At 40.1% G+C, this 16,466-nt stretch overlaps 1 long non-coding RNA gene across 9 annotated transcripts in view; it reads right to left on the bottom strand.

Annotated features, from left to right (window-relative positions):
* Positions 1-16,466, bottom strand: part of LOC110351234 (uncharacterized) — a 43,340-nt gene that overhangs the window by 9,585 nt on the left and 17,289 nt on the right. For 4 of the 9 annotated variants that reach the window (XR_011811930.1, XR_011811933.1, XR_011811934.1 and 1 more), the window contains 6 exons: positions 12,619-12,957; positions 12,302-12,420; positions 8,082-8,431; positions 1,851-6,692; positions 1,495-1,681; positions 1,017-1,112 (listed from right to left, as the gene is read on the bottom strand). This is a non-coding gene — a long non-coding RNA (uncharacterized lncRNA). The remainder of the gene's footprint in view (positions 1-1,016; positions 1,113-1,494; positions 1,682-1,850; positions 6,693-8,081; positions 8,432-12,301; positions 12,421-12,618; positions 12,958-16,466) is intronic. The other 5 variants (XR_011811931.1, XR_011811938.1, XR_011811932.1 and 2 more) reach the window with 4 other exon arrangements.

Below are 16,466 nucleotides of genomic sequence, written 5' to 3'. Positions count from 1 at the left end.
GTTTTTTATCTGAGAGGCAGAAAGTTTAACCAAACCAGAATTCTCTCAACTCACTCCAAGGCAAACGGTGGAGAAAACCGCTGTATTTTGAAACAGTAGGAAAGTGTATGTGCATGTGTAAATTTTTGTGTGCAATTTTACAATTTTATGATGCCAAATGAATTGTTAGGTAGAGCCCTTCCCTCCAGAAGTCTGCAATATGGAAGATCTTATAAACTCTTTATACTCTGCCACGAGTTTTGAAACCCTGCCAAAATTAGAAAGCCAACCTCTTGCAGCATGAATAGCTAACAGGCTGTAGATAGGGTGGAGTCACTGGACTCAGCTGCTAATAGAGAAATCCCATTCCTTCTTCAGAAAGAGAGTAAACCCATAAAATCAGTGAAAACCGATCAGGAAAAGACTCAAAAAATCAAAATTAAATGTTTCAGGCCTGTCTCCTGTAGCTTAAATTGTAAGGGGTTAAACATCTCACTCTGGACATATTTGTACCATTTTGAGATGCTAGGTATGTTTTCTTAATTCCTTCTCTTTGGGATGATATGTGGTGCTGAGTGTGGTTTTTTAAAACCAATTTTTAGCATTCTGGAGGCTCTTGCTGGCACTGTCTGCATACACAAAATCATCCCAGCCTTAGGACTGGCTGTTAGCGCTTCCAAAAACCAGGATCACTATGCAAAGGCAGGAGGTACCAAAGCATCATTGAGCAGTGAAAATAACAACATACTTCTGGAGTTTAACTGCTATTCTGGGAATAGATATACATAACTTTTTTAGTACTGATTCGGTGTTCAATAGTTCGCATCCTTGGATTATTGGTCAAAATTCCAACCAGGGTTGGAAATTCACTTTAGGGCCTCAGCAACACCATCCAACCCTCCTGCACGGTCATGCAGACAGACAGATATCCTATCTGTGTGTCCATGGATGTTTCTCAAAATCCAGATCTGTTATAAGCTTGGTTTTAAAATACTATATTTGATCCAATCTGCTCTAGATAGACACTCAACACTCACCATCACCACCGGTGCTGAGTGTCAGTCTTGTTGCTAGTGCTGCTACTTCCTTTTGGATCACATGTTGTTTGCTGTTCTCTGTTATCCCAAAGATATCTGCAAGACAATGGAAATATACATCTATACATTTGTTATGGAAGAAAACCTATGTATATAGATAGAGATGAGTTATAGATACACACACACACACAGAATTTCTAGGTTGGAAGAGACCTCAAGATCATCGAGTCCAACCTCTAACCTAACACTAACAGTCCCCACTAAACCATATCCCTAAGCTCTACATCTAAACGTCTTTTGAAGACTTCCAGGGATGGTGACTCCACCACCTCCCTGGGCAGCAGACAATGTTTAAGCTTTAAAAGTAACCGTTCTCTAGTTCCCTGAGTCCTAATGTAATTCTCAGTCAGACAGGATGCACTGCACAGTCCTGAACACTCTACTGCCCTACCAGACTATTTTTCTTGGACTTACTTACCTTATTTTATTTAGCTTTGAGGCACATAAGATTCCTTGATAATATGATGATCTACAAGACCAATATTCATATGCTGTGGATCTCATGTATTACAAAGTGAAGAATCATAGAATCATAGAATATCCTGAGTTGGAAGGGCGTCTTAAGGATCATCAAGTCCAACTCTTGACTATAAGAATAATCTTGACTGTAAGAATATAATAATAATAAGAAGAATCATGACTATAAGAATATAATAATGAAAAATAGACACAGCCATCTTTTCACTCTCCAGGGTATCTCAGCACCCTTATGGATGGCCGCACATATAGTCAGCACCATAGAAACCAATGGGGGGGAAATGGCAGCACACTCACTGTTCAAAGCTGGAATGCCTTCGGTCTAGAAGCATATTTCATCCATAGTTCTGTTGAAGACTATATTACAGAAGGTACTGAAGGAAAAAAAATAAAATAGTATTTACATTTTTTTTGAAACAGAGTGGTTACATGTGGAGAGATGGGCCTTGTAGGTACTGAGGAACAGGCAGAAAGGAAAATTCTCTATTTCAAAAGTCTGTAGGAATTGTCTTTAAACACCTTAAGGATTTTCAAGAGTGGCCAAAGGAGGATTTTCCATGACTCACAGACTAACACAAGAGCTGCCCATCATTGACTCTTAGTGCTCTACTGAGCATGAAAATAGTGGCATGAAAACAATCTGAAAAGGCGTTGCAGGTAATTTCACAGGGTAACAAGGAATGCCAGGCTCATCCTAATTACTAGCACTGGGGACATTTAAATTAAGTGCTGGGATCTTTAGGGCAGCTTCTATATTTCACACACTTTTTTTTTTCTTTTGTAATGTTTGTATTTTATGACAGTCCTTATATAGTAATATAAAATTAGATGTCTTTTTATGTGCCTCCTTTTAGTTTGCAAGTTGCACTTAAAATATGGTTTTGAGCTTCTTTCTACAACTAAAAAATCTAGGGCATTGTATAAAAATAAATAAATAAAATTCTCCCAATGATCCCTTGATTCTAACAGATGAGGCTTTAAGGAATGCCATGAGAAAATTACAAGAATTAACAATAGAACGATAATAATAATAGTAATAATAATACATGAACCAAAAATAAAATGCAAGGCCACAGTACCTAATGACTTCATTGTTTTCTTTTACTATCCTGTTGTAATACACTGGCCATGAGCCGGCATTGCCTTGAAATACAGTTTTGTTGTGAAGCTGTCTTTTATTTATTTACTTAAATCTATTCACACTCCACCTGAACATGACAAAGTTGATGCCATCGTCTTTTTAATAAACTCACATTGTCAAGTTGCATCTATTTCACAAAACTATGAGATAAGAATTTTGTCCAGTATTTTCATTATTAAATCACTCAAGGAGTCCTTCTAAGAATTAATTTTCTGATGGAAGGATGTCTTCCATCCTCTGTCTTGTTTAAATGTTTGTGTTTCAAATACTGTTTAAAGTACTTGAATTTCTCACCTTTAGATCCTTCTCAGTTTGTGTATGATCTTTATGGTCTTTTTCCTCTAAGAGGCCCACTCACTCCAATAAAAAGGTGATTTTCAAAAGAATTTCTGTCTTTATTTATATATAATCATAGTACAGATTGCATCAAATGCCTTAGAACATACATATAAAACACTCCTGGCTGGTTTCATGCAGCTGGGAGATAGTCGTCTCCCTGTGAAGTTTGAGATGAAATATTCAAATGAAAAAGAAAGAAAAAAAAAAATATCACCTACCTCAAAAAGGTCTTCAGAAACCTGCTGGGGAAAGTTTGAGGAGCAAAGATAGGAATGATATACCACCATTTTTAAGAAAGGATGGACGAATCACCTTGACTGCTACTACAGAGAAATGTTTTTAAGGTTATTTTCAATTCCAGAGCAATAGTAGTAAATAATTTGCAAGCTCTCCTGAACATTTTAGCTAGAAAAGAGAGATTCTCAGAGACAAAAAAAAAAAAAAAAAAAAAAAAAAAAAAAAAGGTATAATAGACCATTGGCTGCTGTATAATTGTTCCAGCCACAGAGGTTGGAACTACATCCAAGCTTTCTCCAAGTCTGACACAGGGCATATATTGAAGTTGGAGACAGTTCAGTGAGAGCTTATTTGGACTATATAGTTCTGTCAAAATGAAAGCACTTTACATACAGCTTCAGAGGTAAAGATGGAAGTATAAAGTTACTACAGTTCTAAAATGTCCACTTTAAGCAGCTTGGAAATACAGTAGCTTGTTTGTGTTTTGCAATTTTTTTTTTCTACAAAATTTTACATATATAGATATACATACATATCTACACATTTTTGTATATACATATATATATGTCTATGCATATATATACATACATGTAGAATTTAGTCTATTAATGTGAAATTATTCTAAAAGTCAAAAGTCAATATAATGCTGACTGAAGGAGATATAATCTTTAACTTCAAATACATCAGAAAGAAAGAATCGCAACCTCATATTCTTTTACGAAGTAGAGATCTGCAGTGGGTTAATCAGACTTTTGCATTTGGAAGCAGAAAGCAAAGGAAGAAAATGTCTGACTAATCTTATTGTAGATGCCATGGCTAAAATCAACAAAATGTATAGAAGAAACAACCCTTCTTGGTTTTTAGGCACCCCATTTTTTACAGACAGACAAGACTTCTTAAGGACATTCTTGCTATCTTAATACCTCAATCTTATTCAGTGTCATTTCTGAATGAAACTATTGTTGAGGCAACAGTGAGTTGCATAGCTCCATCAGCCTTCTTTAATTTGCTTGGAGATTATGGGAAAAACCTCTATAAATCAGTTTTATGACCTCATGAAAAACTTACAGTTGTATGGCATCACTTGCATGAATTATGAGATAGCCACAACAAGGACCAAAGATGTCAAGGACGCCAAAGCGAAGCTTTATGTACCCTGGGACATGGCATTGCATTTCTCAAATCTACAGTTGGCAGAAAGACTGAAGGCAGATATGGAATCTAAACTTCCCTCTGTCTCCTAAATGCAGAGCAGTGATTTGGAAAGGCTGTGAAGACATTGTTAAAATAGTCTTGAAAAGGGTCATTAGTCTGAAGATGTAGCAATTTAATTCTTCATTAGCATTATAAAATAAGCAGTATGTACACAGAAAAAAAAAAAAAATAATCATATAGTTCTTTAAAAAAGAGTTCAGGACAAATGCGTTTTTTTTCCCCAAACCAAAAGTTCTATTTTGAAATTTGCATAGTGCCTTTTGCTAAGAGACTTCATGTAGTTGCAGTGGCAGCCACATAATTTTTATTGTCATCACAAAATAGACTTCCTGTTGCTCTTTCCTCAAATTCGTTCTCCTTTAACATGACCTCCCAGTGTTTTGTTCTGATGTGTCAAAATCAAAAGTCCCAATCCAAGCATCACTGAACTTTATGACATTTCATGGTACTGTAAGCCTAAAGCAAAGACTGAATTTTGCAATTTAAAGGATAACCTGAGAGACAAACACCTGGAGGTCAGGTTTCTCAGTGTGTTAGAGATAGTCACATGTATACCAACTGTAAGTTATATAATTTCAACATAGAAACACTTTATAGCAACAAACTAATTTTGTCAGAACTACATTTTCAAGGAAAAATGAAAGAAAGATTCTGACTGTTAGAGAATCCAGGCCAGCTTTTTGAGGGGACACAACAGTATTTGGCTTTGCACTTTAATTTTCTACCATATAGTAGAGAATTAAAAGAAAAAAAAAAAAAAAAAAAGTTCTATTTTGTCAGTTATTTTATTTTATTTTATTTTTTTATTGACACCAAATAAATCTTAAGATGCTTCCTGGCAAAAGTATTGAATGTTTCCATTGTCACTCCCATTGAAAGCAGAGACAGACTCCCAAGTCTTACTCCCTTTATGCTGATTAAAATGTTTATCCTCCACCAATGGCAGCAATGCTCTGTTTAGGCAGCCCAAACATAACCCTGCTGTGAGTTCCCAGAACAGAAGAGGCAGAAGTTTCTGGGCTCAGCCTGAGTGAAATTTGGCCAGGCTGATGTCCTCTCACCTCCTTTCTGTCCCCCATAGATCACTATGCTATAGCAAAATGTCCGGCAACTGGGGTCAGATGCAATCTGCTCTCCCCTCTTTGATTTTTACCTTGTCTCTTCTCTTCCCTCACTTCAGATACCCTTGTGACTTCTCTTGCACCTTAGTTATATTCTGGGAGAGGATACGAGGAATCTGGGCTTGGTGTTGTGATTCAAATAAGCCCATATTTTATTTTAATTGCTCTCAGCATCCTCTTTGTAACAGAGAGCGGAGATGATGCACTTTCAGCTTTCTCCATTCCCGGGGTCTGCTCAGCTTGCTATTTCCACTAATGCTCTCACCCAGGCCCTGCTCTTTGAGCCAATCCTCTGAGCTTCTTCTCTCTCCTTTTTTTTTTGTTTTCCCTCTGCCATTATTCCAGGTGGTTACCCATCCCATTTCACTTACTCCAGTGTGTCACCAGGCTGCTGCCAAAAGCTCTTCTGTTTTTTCTCCTGTTGTGTTCACTCTTTCTCTTTTTTAAGTTTTAATCTCAGCCTTAGGTGAGGTGCACTGAACAGACATGATGAAGCTTTCAGGATGTTAGAAAGTAAACTGCTGGAAGAGGTCAGTGAGAGCAGAAACCAATAAAGCACAAGAAGGAAGTTTGATACGTACGAACAAAGCAATTGGTAATGATGTGAAATAGTTGGGTCAAATGAGGGCTGTGCACAAATGAAAAGATTCACCTCCAAACACCTGAAAAGTTTACCTAACCTGCTTTTCCTTGACAGGAGCTAGTCTGTTGCTGTGAACCACTGCTAACAGCTTTACACCCTGCTTTTATTTTCACATCTCCACACACACATGAGCATCTGGCCATCAGCAGTGGGGTGGATTCTTTTTCAAAAGAAACTCCTTAAATCCTATAAGCTTCCTGCATCCTTTTCTCTTCCATTCATTGCCACTTATTACCTGAAAAGCGTGATTTAAGACCAGGTTTCCAATATCCTCTCTTAGCACCAGTAAAGCCATTGAATTCAAATGGATGGCCTCTGATGTATGGGATTGTTCGGCATAGAGGTGGCCTCGCCGAGCTACTGCTTCATCAGGCAGCAATCAGATAGTGCAGCTCCCATTAAGGAGGGCAAATTTCCCAATTTGCCAGGCAGGGGATGTTTGCCTACAAAAGGAAGATTCTTTTTTGAGATAGATTTCACTTCTAGATCCCCAGACTTACTCAGGAGAAAAAAAAAAAAAATATATATATATATATATATATAAACTGTCAACTCGGATTATCCCATTTTCATGCTTAACAAAAACTAAGTTTTTAAAACAGGTGATGAAAACAAATCAGAATAGTGAGATATTTTGACGACCACAGTATATTTGAGATTGTTTCCTCTCTTTCCCTCCCTTTCTAAGGTGGTGGCAGCGTAAGATGAGAAATATTCTCTGTCCTTTGAAACTTGCAAGTTGAGGCTCTGCTCTTGGTACAGCTTTAAGGGATAGAAATGAAATAATATTTTCATGAAATAATATTTTCATGAAATTCTTTAGAAAGTGGAGAACTTTCTGTTGTTTCCTCACTGTCTCTGTTTCATCACTGGCCTCCTCTAAGGAATCACCCTGACACTTCCACGATGGCAGTGGTAGAGCGACCTGAAGGGAATTAAATTTCTAGTGCCTTGCTCAGCTGGCCTCTGCGACATGACTTTCTTGTTCTCTGGGAAGGCTGCCAGCCTGCCAGCTGCAGCCTGTGCCACCCCTTGGTGGACCTAGAGGGCAGTTTCCTAGACCTCAGTGAGGGCAGCATTTATTAAAAGGAGAATTAAAATATTAATAGGATAAATTATTATTTTATTTTTGTTTTGCTAATGACAAAGAACTTCATTTCTCCATACTTGGAAGCAGTTATATACCCAACTATGCCAATCTCAATATTATCTCAGATGGGTACTTGCTCCCTGGAGGCCCTTAGGGGAACGACCTTATGTCCCTCTACCTTTGATAAAGCACTGCCTGCATGCATATAAATCAATTAACATCATCAACTTATGCTAATTTTGAATTTAGATGGCAGGCTGGAAATAAACAGAGGTGTTTATGACTGTCTAGAAAAGAAAACACAATGACAAGCTTCCCTCCTCCTCACCGTACGCACAAAACTATACCCACACCATACGCACACACACTGCCAGCCAGCCAGCCCTTGCCCCACAAGAAGCCTTCATTTAGCTGCTTGTGCTCTCTCTGTTTTCTAGGGGGATTTTGACAAGCAGAGCAGCCAAAATAACACACTGCAACACATAAACATCCCTTGTCAACCATTTACTCGGCTTTGCTACTCTGCCAGTTGCATTCCTGATTTTGTTGTTTTTTTCTGGTGTTGGTTTCTTTAATTTAGGATACTCCGAGGATTGGGGGGTTACCAGCCTGGCATGGAAAAGACATTTAGAAGTGGAAAGGATTACTCAAACCATGAAGAGAATTTCTTTTTTCATAGTCTGACTATCCATAGGAAACAGCACGTCACAGCCTCCCCCACCCCACTGGAAGCACAACTTACCACAGGAGTAGTCAGGAGCCGTGCTGACATCTCAGGTCCCAACAACTGCAGGGAACGTTTCTGTAAACATGTCCAGGGTGAAAACTGAGCCTTAAACCACAGAAGACAAAAGCAGCCCCAGCAGCCTTTGTGATCAGATGTAGGGAAAAATTCTTTCCTGACTTCATCGCTGGTAAGTAGGTGAATGGTTCCTATGCAGCCAAGGCACTGCAAGCAGACACCCAGGGAGCTTTAAGGTCCTACAGGCTCATCAACAGAAGCTCCTTGTGTTTCATCCTGGAGGACTTCCCCTTTCTCAGGCTCTGCGTGTGTCTGGGCACAAGCTGGGCAATGTGTTGAGTATGAGGGTGCTGTTCAGAGAACAAGACACTTCAGTATATGACATGTTTAATGGAAGACATGCAGAACTGTGTGCTGAGAATCTATTGTCTGCCACTGACATGTCTTCATGATAAACATATTCATGAACTAGGGATAATTTTTATCTCTGATTAAAGCTGTGAGCAGGCACAACTCTTTTCCAATTGACAGCTCTGGGCAAGGAATGGATATGGCAGAATTGTCTAAAATACAAGTCAAGTTAATTTCTTTGGATCCTGCAATTCTCATCAACATGGGCATTTTCTGACAATCTGATTTACTTACCATCAGTGCCCAGCTATCTATGCCAAGGCAAAGAAAAACAGAGGACATATGCTGAAAAATTTGTAACATGGTCCCCTAATCAAGTGCTGGCTCCATCCTGTATCCTGTTATAAATTGTAATCTACATTGTGTCTACTGTACACATGTCATTATTCTTTCCTCTGATATCTCAAACAGCTCTGCCTGATTGCATTTAAATACTTTTTTAAAGTCATTATTGGTTCTCCTCTTATTTATATGTTGCTGGGCTCAGTGGTTATCTTCTTTTCTTATTAGCAGAGGGACTCAAGGTTACTTTTATTCTTCATATCCGAGGAGCCAATTAACTTCCAGCCTCCCCCAATGCCATCCCAATAAATAGAGGCTGCTGTAGCCATATTTCCTTCCAGAGGGAGACCAGGATGTTCAGCCAATTCTGAATCCACTCATAGTGATACTGCATGGTTGAGATATTCAAAGGACTGACTGCTTGCCTGACTGCTCTGTGAGCTGCCTTCTTTGTCATGTTTCTGTTGTGCTCAGAGTTTTTGTGTATCCCTTCCCAAAGGAAACTCATTCCTGAGCAATACTACGGTGAGAATATCTCTTGTCAGAGGTAGGAGAGCTGAAGGGCTTTTATTTATTTATTTATTTGGGGGCTTGACAATAAAATATATTTTTTCTCTCTTTCTTCCTTCAGTCTCCCTACAAGTCCACAAAATACTTTGAAAATTATTTATCTTCCATTTAAAACTGCTGGGGGCCAGGCCAGTCCCTGTGTTTTCTGGAGCAAGGAATTAAAACACCGTAGCAGCTTTCATGGGAACAGCTGTCCTAAAAAGAGAGCAAGGCACAGGCACACCCAGGGCACAGCCTCTCCATAAATAATGTGGCTCCAGCCCTCTTAAATATCCTCAGTAAGTCTCACTAGGCGTTGTGGGGAGCCATTATATTCGCTCAAGACCATGCAGCCCAGCAGCATAAAGCTGCTTCTCTGCTTGGGGGCAGAGGAGTAGCGCCAGCACCCGTCACTTGCTGAAGCTGGCAGACTGATGAGGCAGCAGTGTTTATGGTGGTCTCTCCCTTTTATGCATGGCTTTCTCCTGCTTTTGCAAATCCTTTTCCATCCTTCAATGTGGGGGAAGGCGAGACCATGCAGGTGGCCGTGTGCCCCAGGACAGGGAGAGTTATGTGACTGAAAGTTGGCGAAGGCCCGCCATCGACTTGAGTCCCAGCTGGTGGCACTACATCATCCCTGCAAGGCCCCTGAGGTGCCTCGCAGGAGGGGGAGGGCAGGGATCAAGCAGGAGTCAAGGTCAGAAAGGCAACACAAGGGGAGCTGGCTCCTTGTGGAACCAGAGAGGGTGTTGTGAGCTTGGGGCTACCCAGCTATGGCCATGAAACTAGAGAAGGGGGGACAAAAAGAGCCAGTTTCACACAGCAAAGTGCAGTTTGGGTCTGCAAAAGAGGCCTGTGCTGATCTGGAAGGCAAAGAGGGTCACGATGGGTGGCTGTGAGCAACATACAGTGAAGGATGGAGTGCCAAATCTTGCCAGCAAGGAGCAAAAGAACACCAAACCTCCATTTGTGAACCTAATAGGCGTGTGACACAAATGTGGTGGTAGTAGTTGAGCCTTCCCATCTGGCACCTCTGATTAATCAAAGGCCTCTAAAGCCAAGGAAACCTCTGAAAATATCCATCAACAAGAGCTGAAAGAGGGAGAGAAAGTAAGGCAACCCCAACTGTGTCTGCAGAGGCTGTGCTTGATGCTAACAGGTGGTGATGAACATCGCATGATTTAGAGCTCAGAGGGGAATAGGAATCTGAAGGATCAAATATCATTCCAAAACACAACCAGGCTTTGGGACCTGAACATTTGGGCTCTGAGTCTTCCAGGACAGACATGAACTTGAAAGCAGGAGAGGAAATGTGGAAATCGGCTCCAGCTCAGCATTTCTTGCTTTAAAATTGGGTTGATTTTTAAATGATTATAAAAGAAATGACTAGCTCACCTGACATGCCTACTTCCTCTAGAAAACAGAAAAATATGAAGCAAAGTCTGCTTTTGTTCATATCCTAGACAAGTATGCCAACCCCATTTCTTTCTTTCAATAGCATTTTGCATCCCTTACCCATTAAGTTGTGATGACACCTGTACCCATACCCTGTACGAATGCTGATTGGAAGGATGAAGACTGGCAGAAGTACAATCTACAAGTGATTTATGAGCACAATTCAGTAGCTCTTGTCAATATGCTTTATGAACAGCCTGGTACCTTGAATTGCTGTAGGCATCATTTCTGCAAAGATACATACAGGTCTCAGGTGCTCTGCAGGCAGCAAGAGCTCTGCAAGACACCAAGAAAGTAAAGGAGAAGGGATGGAGTAATCAAATCAGAAACTGCGGAGGAGGGAAAATTCATTATCCCAAAATTGCAGGACTGAAGTTCAGCAATGGAAGAAGCTCACTGGTTTGGAAAAATCTTGCCTGGAAACATTTGAGGACTTCCTTACCATTGTCCCCAATATCCTTAGCAGTTAATAGCACCCTGTTCTTCTCCTCAAGCAGAGACCTAACATAAAAAGAGTTTACTCATCTCACAGTTTATACTAAGAGGTAATATTAACCAGCACAGGCTAGCATATCAAACCCATGGTAAATAGGATCCGAATTGGTGCTGACAAAGATTGGGTGGGGAGACTGCAGAGAGAGGAGAAGGATTCATTTTCTTTCTCTATTGTGTCAGAATGAACCCTTTGAAAAGAGGACAGTGCAGCTTTAATAATAAATAAAAAATAAAAATAAAAAATAAAAAAAAAGAAAGAAGGAAAGAAAGAAAAAAAGAAAGAAAGGTGCCTCAGTTGTCTCGGCAGCTGATCAACAAAGGAGCAGTCGTGAGCTGTAACCTCTTGGAGCTGCAGTCTGGAACATGACACATGTCAGCCTATGATAAATGGTGCGGAGTGTGTGCAATTTCAAGCGCAATGCCCTTGAGATGCTCAGGACCCCGATCGCAAATGTTATTGTTAAATTAAACCTTAAAGGAAGGATTGGAAAGGGGAGGGGTGGGTTTGTGCGTGTATGTGCGTATGCGCATGCGTGGGTATTTATTTATATATATATATATATGGATATATGAAATACACAGAAGAGACAAGAAAAAGCAGCAAGATGAAGAGAGAAAAACTTTGTATTCCTTTTAATTGAATTGTGCATCTTCTAGGTCTGGCTGAGCCATGGGAGAACTTCTGGCAGGATTTTCTGTCCTACAGCCATTTTATTACCTTTGCTCCATCACAATTTGATAGCTAGAGATCAGCTAACGTAGGTGAGTGTGAGAATGAAAAGCAAACAAATAAGTAGGTACCTGCCACAGATGTGCAGCTCCTATAGCTCAAGCGTTCTGCATCCAGATAGCTTTTAATCCAAATGAGTGAAGTTTCAGAGAGTTTTGAGGGCTAATTTGGGGAATTGCCAGTCTCTGAAGGTGTGTTTGTTAGTTAAGCTGTTTGATGGCATGTGTTTGTTCTTTCTGAGGCAAACATTTAAAAGCATCTCTGAGAAATAGAGGTGGTATTCACAGCCTTAACGTACCTTGGGGAGCACAGGGTTAGGTCACTGCAATTCCTGGAGGTAGATTTCATCCCCAGCTTATAGGTACAGCCCCAAAGTTTAGAGGACACTGCTTCTGTGGTGCCAGAATCCTACTTTTCCTGTGGTTTAAACATTGGAGGTGGAACAGAAGCAATTAAGACATTTTTCTTTAGACAAGAAATTGCAATAATAAAAGTGGTCAAGGGGTATGGAATAGAGAAGGAAACAGAATGAGTGAGAGAAAAAATAGCCACCCCTGCATCCAATCAACCACCCCAAACAACCTTTTGCCAGGAGAGGTGTTAAGGAGGGCTCACCAAGCCTTACTCTCTAGCTTTTGCTTCATATGGGTGGAGCGGAGAACAAGGACCACATCTTCTGCAATCCCATCTCTGTAGCTTCCAGGTCCCTCCTTGCTCCCTCTGGAGAGACAAGATCCAACTGCTTCCATGCTGGGAATGTTTCTTGTCACCCTGGACCTGGACTTTGACTTGTTCTTCTCTTCCTTTCCTTCTGCTGCTTATTTTACATCTTCAATCTTTCACATGTGCAGAGGAGTCTCCAGTTTTAACTCATCCAGATCCCTCAGAAGTCCTTTCTTTACCTTCTGGCTTTCCATATTCCCTCCCCCATGGCATCCATGCTAAGTGCAATTACTGTAGGCAGTGCAGGAAACACAGAAGAGAATGGAGCTGTGTAAATGAGGGGGAGGACATGGAGGGGAGAGGTATGGGGTGGGAGATGCTGGAAAGTGTTCAAGGGGAAATGCTTGCATGACTCGCATAATTGAAGGGAAGAAAGAAGCAAATGAACAACATAAACCTTCCACTTGAAAAGGAGATGGGAAAAGCCCTTAAATCATAATGAAAAGAAAATTCAAACAAGCAATAAAAGGTAACAAAGGACTACCAATGACTCATTAAGTAAGATATATTGTTTGCTCTAATTTCTCCCAAACACAAGATAAACCCGTTGGCCAGGAATGACCAGCATAAGTGACTTCCATGACCTATATAAAACACCTAGGACAATGAGAATGTAGCAGAGACCTGGCCCCATCAGCCATATCCATCTGCTTATTGTCCCTGGTTGCCTCTACAATAACTCCTTGTCTATTAGAGCCTTTAGAGTGACATGACAATATTATAGCCAAGGTTCAGATTTGAGAAATATAATGAAGGCAAAAAGCACATTAGATACCAAAGTACTAAGTATTATTATTTTTAGAAGGCATCTTATGAACATCCTACGGCTTGTTTTGTACTTTTTGGCTACCGTTGCCTAGCGTCCAGGAAAAGTCAAGTCCTTTTTCGGTTCTTTGGAACATTTTCCCCATGTTTCTTGTTATTAAAGAAAATAAACATTAGACAAAAGCAGACTTTATTGTAACTATAAATAATTCAATGCAGATGGATTCATGGAAAATACCAGAAGGCAGATTTTGAGAGAGAAAGAAAGAAGAGTGCTCTAAGGTTAGATGGTGAGGAAAATAGAAAGGGTGAAGAGTCAAGAAACTGCAAGATCTCAAGGAGAATAGATACAAACAAGGAGGTAACTAATGAGAAGTAAATGAAAATAAAGGTAACTTGAAAAAGCAATACAGCCTGTATAAAAAGTTCATGGTTTTAGTTACAAGTTTAGTTCCTGCCACTGTGGAAAAGAAGACATTTGCTATCTGTCTTGGGAGAGTACCATAGAGATCCATTTAATAATATCCCATACCGATGTGTCACCTACAATTGGCAGTTGCAAATAACGTCAAGATGATTATTAAACAACGGATCCTCCCAACTAATACTTAGATGTTACAACCCAGACTCAGGTGTGTGGCCAAGCTCATCTCAGAGAACAGTCCAGCCACACACAGGAGTGAATTGTTCCATTGCTACTTTTTTCACAGAATTATGTGGGCTCAGAATCCCAAGTGGTTCACATGGATGGGTGATACAGTGACAGATGCCTGGGAAAAAAAAAGCTCTTTTGGTTGAATAAATCTACTTGATATTCAATGTTCTGTGTTAGCTTAGAAAAATGCCCTTTGCATTACCTTCTCTTGAACCAACAGACAGCAGTCCTTATTTTTCTAAACTGCAGGAGCCCTTTAAAACAGAGGTGAAATACAGTAGAAATGTACTTTAGTGGGAAGCTTGGAAATCCAAAGTCTACTCTCAACTCTGATATCAGCTCACGATGCAATATAAATCTGGTTGCACCATACCTCAAGGGGGTGGGGGGGGAAGATCTAAAAACAATTCAGCAGGGCTTCCAAGTGCTTTCAGACTGTGGAAGATAGGATACAATGCATCTGGCTTCATTCATATACCCTATATCTTTTCATATAGTTTTATAGTTCTATAGGTTTCAGAGAAAGAAACCAGGAATAAGACAACTAGATTCGGTCTCCTCTTTTTCAGCATCTGTGTTACGGACTACACCAACTGCTCATGCATTCTGTTTGTCTAATTTGAAGAGTCCAACTGTGAACCTTCCTAAGGAAACAGGGATGCTGCATACTTACAGTTAATATATGCCCATTGTGGTCACTTATTTATAATGTAAATCTTATTGGCCTTTTTTGGTGGGGACAATGGCTAATGCTAGGCACATTTCTGGGAGATGTCCATATAAATGCAGATAGACAAATCAAGGTGAATAAAGTCCACAAGTATTCCTGTACCTGTTGCTTTTGATTGATTTTTTTTTTTTTTTCACTATTTGGATGACAGCATAGGGGGGACTTGTTCTTAAAATTTCAGAGATCGGGGAATCCTCTCCAGCAGCAAAGGTTGTGTAAATTCTATCAGTTCTGAATCACATGTTTTTAACCATAAGACATCTTTAAACTAACCTTAACGTGGAGAAGAAAAAGCTGTCAGCACTGGTATATGAATGAGTATTTGACACAGCTATCTTTGAATGAGTAGTTTTATTTGAAGATAAAAGGAAGTTCACTAAAAGCTATGTTTTCCACTAGTATGAAAGTGAAGATCAAAGATTTTTACAGGCCCAAATCCCCATTCCCCTGTATTCTTGTTCTCTACTGCCTGTCCCCTCACTTACAACTCCCAGCATTGTTCCCAGAGTTCCTCAAACCATTTATTTTCTCTCCACTGCTTACCTACCTGAAGCAACATCAGTATATAGCCATTGCAAGTCAAAAGGTATATATACACACAAAGGACCTCTGAGAACATGGAGAAGTAAACTGATGTCAGAGAAGAATGAACATGGAGAAAAGCCTACCCTGTAGCTCGGTGGAGCTGGTGAGGAAATGAGTGGTGGGAAGGAAGAAGGGCATTTATAGGAGGAATTGAGTGGCTTTGCTTGATTGCAAAGAACCATTTCAAAACAACTGATTTTGCTGATATTGCACAAGAGAAACACAATGCCTTCTTTAGGTATTGGTTCTCCGGGGCAAAGGTGAATACCATACCAGGTGAACAAGTTAGGAACTGAACAGGAATCACTGAAGCCAGCATAATAATAATAATAGTAATAATAATAATAATAGAAGGCAGGAAGGGAGGGAGGAAGGGGAGAAAGAGAAGGAAGGAAGGAAGGAAGGAAGGAAGGAAGGAAGGAAGGAAGGAAGGAAGGAAGGAAGGAAGGAAGGAAGGAAGGAAGGAAGGAAGGAAGGAAGGAAGGAAGGAAGGAAGGAAGGAAGGAAGGAAGGAAGGATTATACCTTCATGCACCATGTAAAACATACAAGGCTTGTTTGTACAGTCACTGTTTTGAAAATAATTGTATTTTTGTGATGCATTGTGGCTTTTTTTTTTTTTTTCGCAAAGCCATATGACAATGGATACTGAATTGGAAGGCAGAGGAGCTGTAAAACGGGTCTGTGAAGACAGATGAATCTGTCTCTTTCTCAAGGCTGCCTTTGGAAAAGGTGCTGCAGTAGCAAGCTATTTTCTTTGAACACAAGGCATATGAAGAGAGAGACAGAAAGGTTTCCGGGGAATAGAACCACCCAGCCAGAGGTGGGAAAAAAGGCTTACTTTGAGCCTGTAAACATTTGAAAAACAAAAGTTGAAGCACAGGGAGAAATCATCTTCTTGTCATTCTCTTGCTTTGCCACACACTGGAGGAATGGCACATTGTTCTTCTGCCGAACAATGCCCCATTCCCACCACATGCAATTTTCTCTCATTGGGAAAAGAATG

Source organism: Anas platyrhynchos, chromosome 11, assembly GCF_047663525.1.
Source record: "Anas platyrhynchos isolate ZD024472 breed Pekin duck chromosome 11, IASCAAS_PekinDuck_T2T, whole genome shotgun sequence".
Lineage (NCBI taxonomy): Eukaryota > Metazoa > Chordata > Aves > Anseriformes > Anatidae > Anas > Anas platyrhynchos.
Note: the sequence above shows the minus strand (reverse complement) of the source record. Positions and strands in the feature narration are given on the sequence as shown.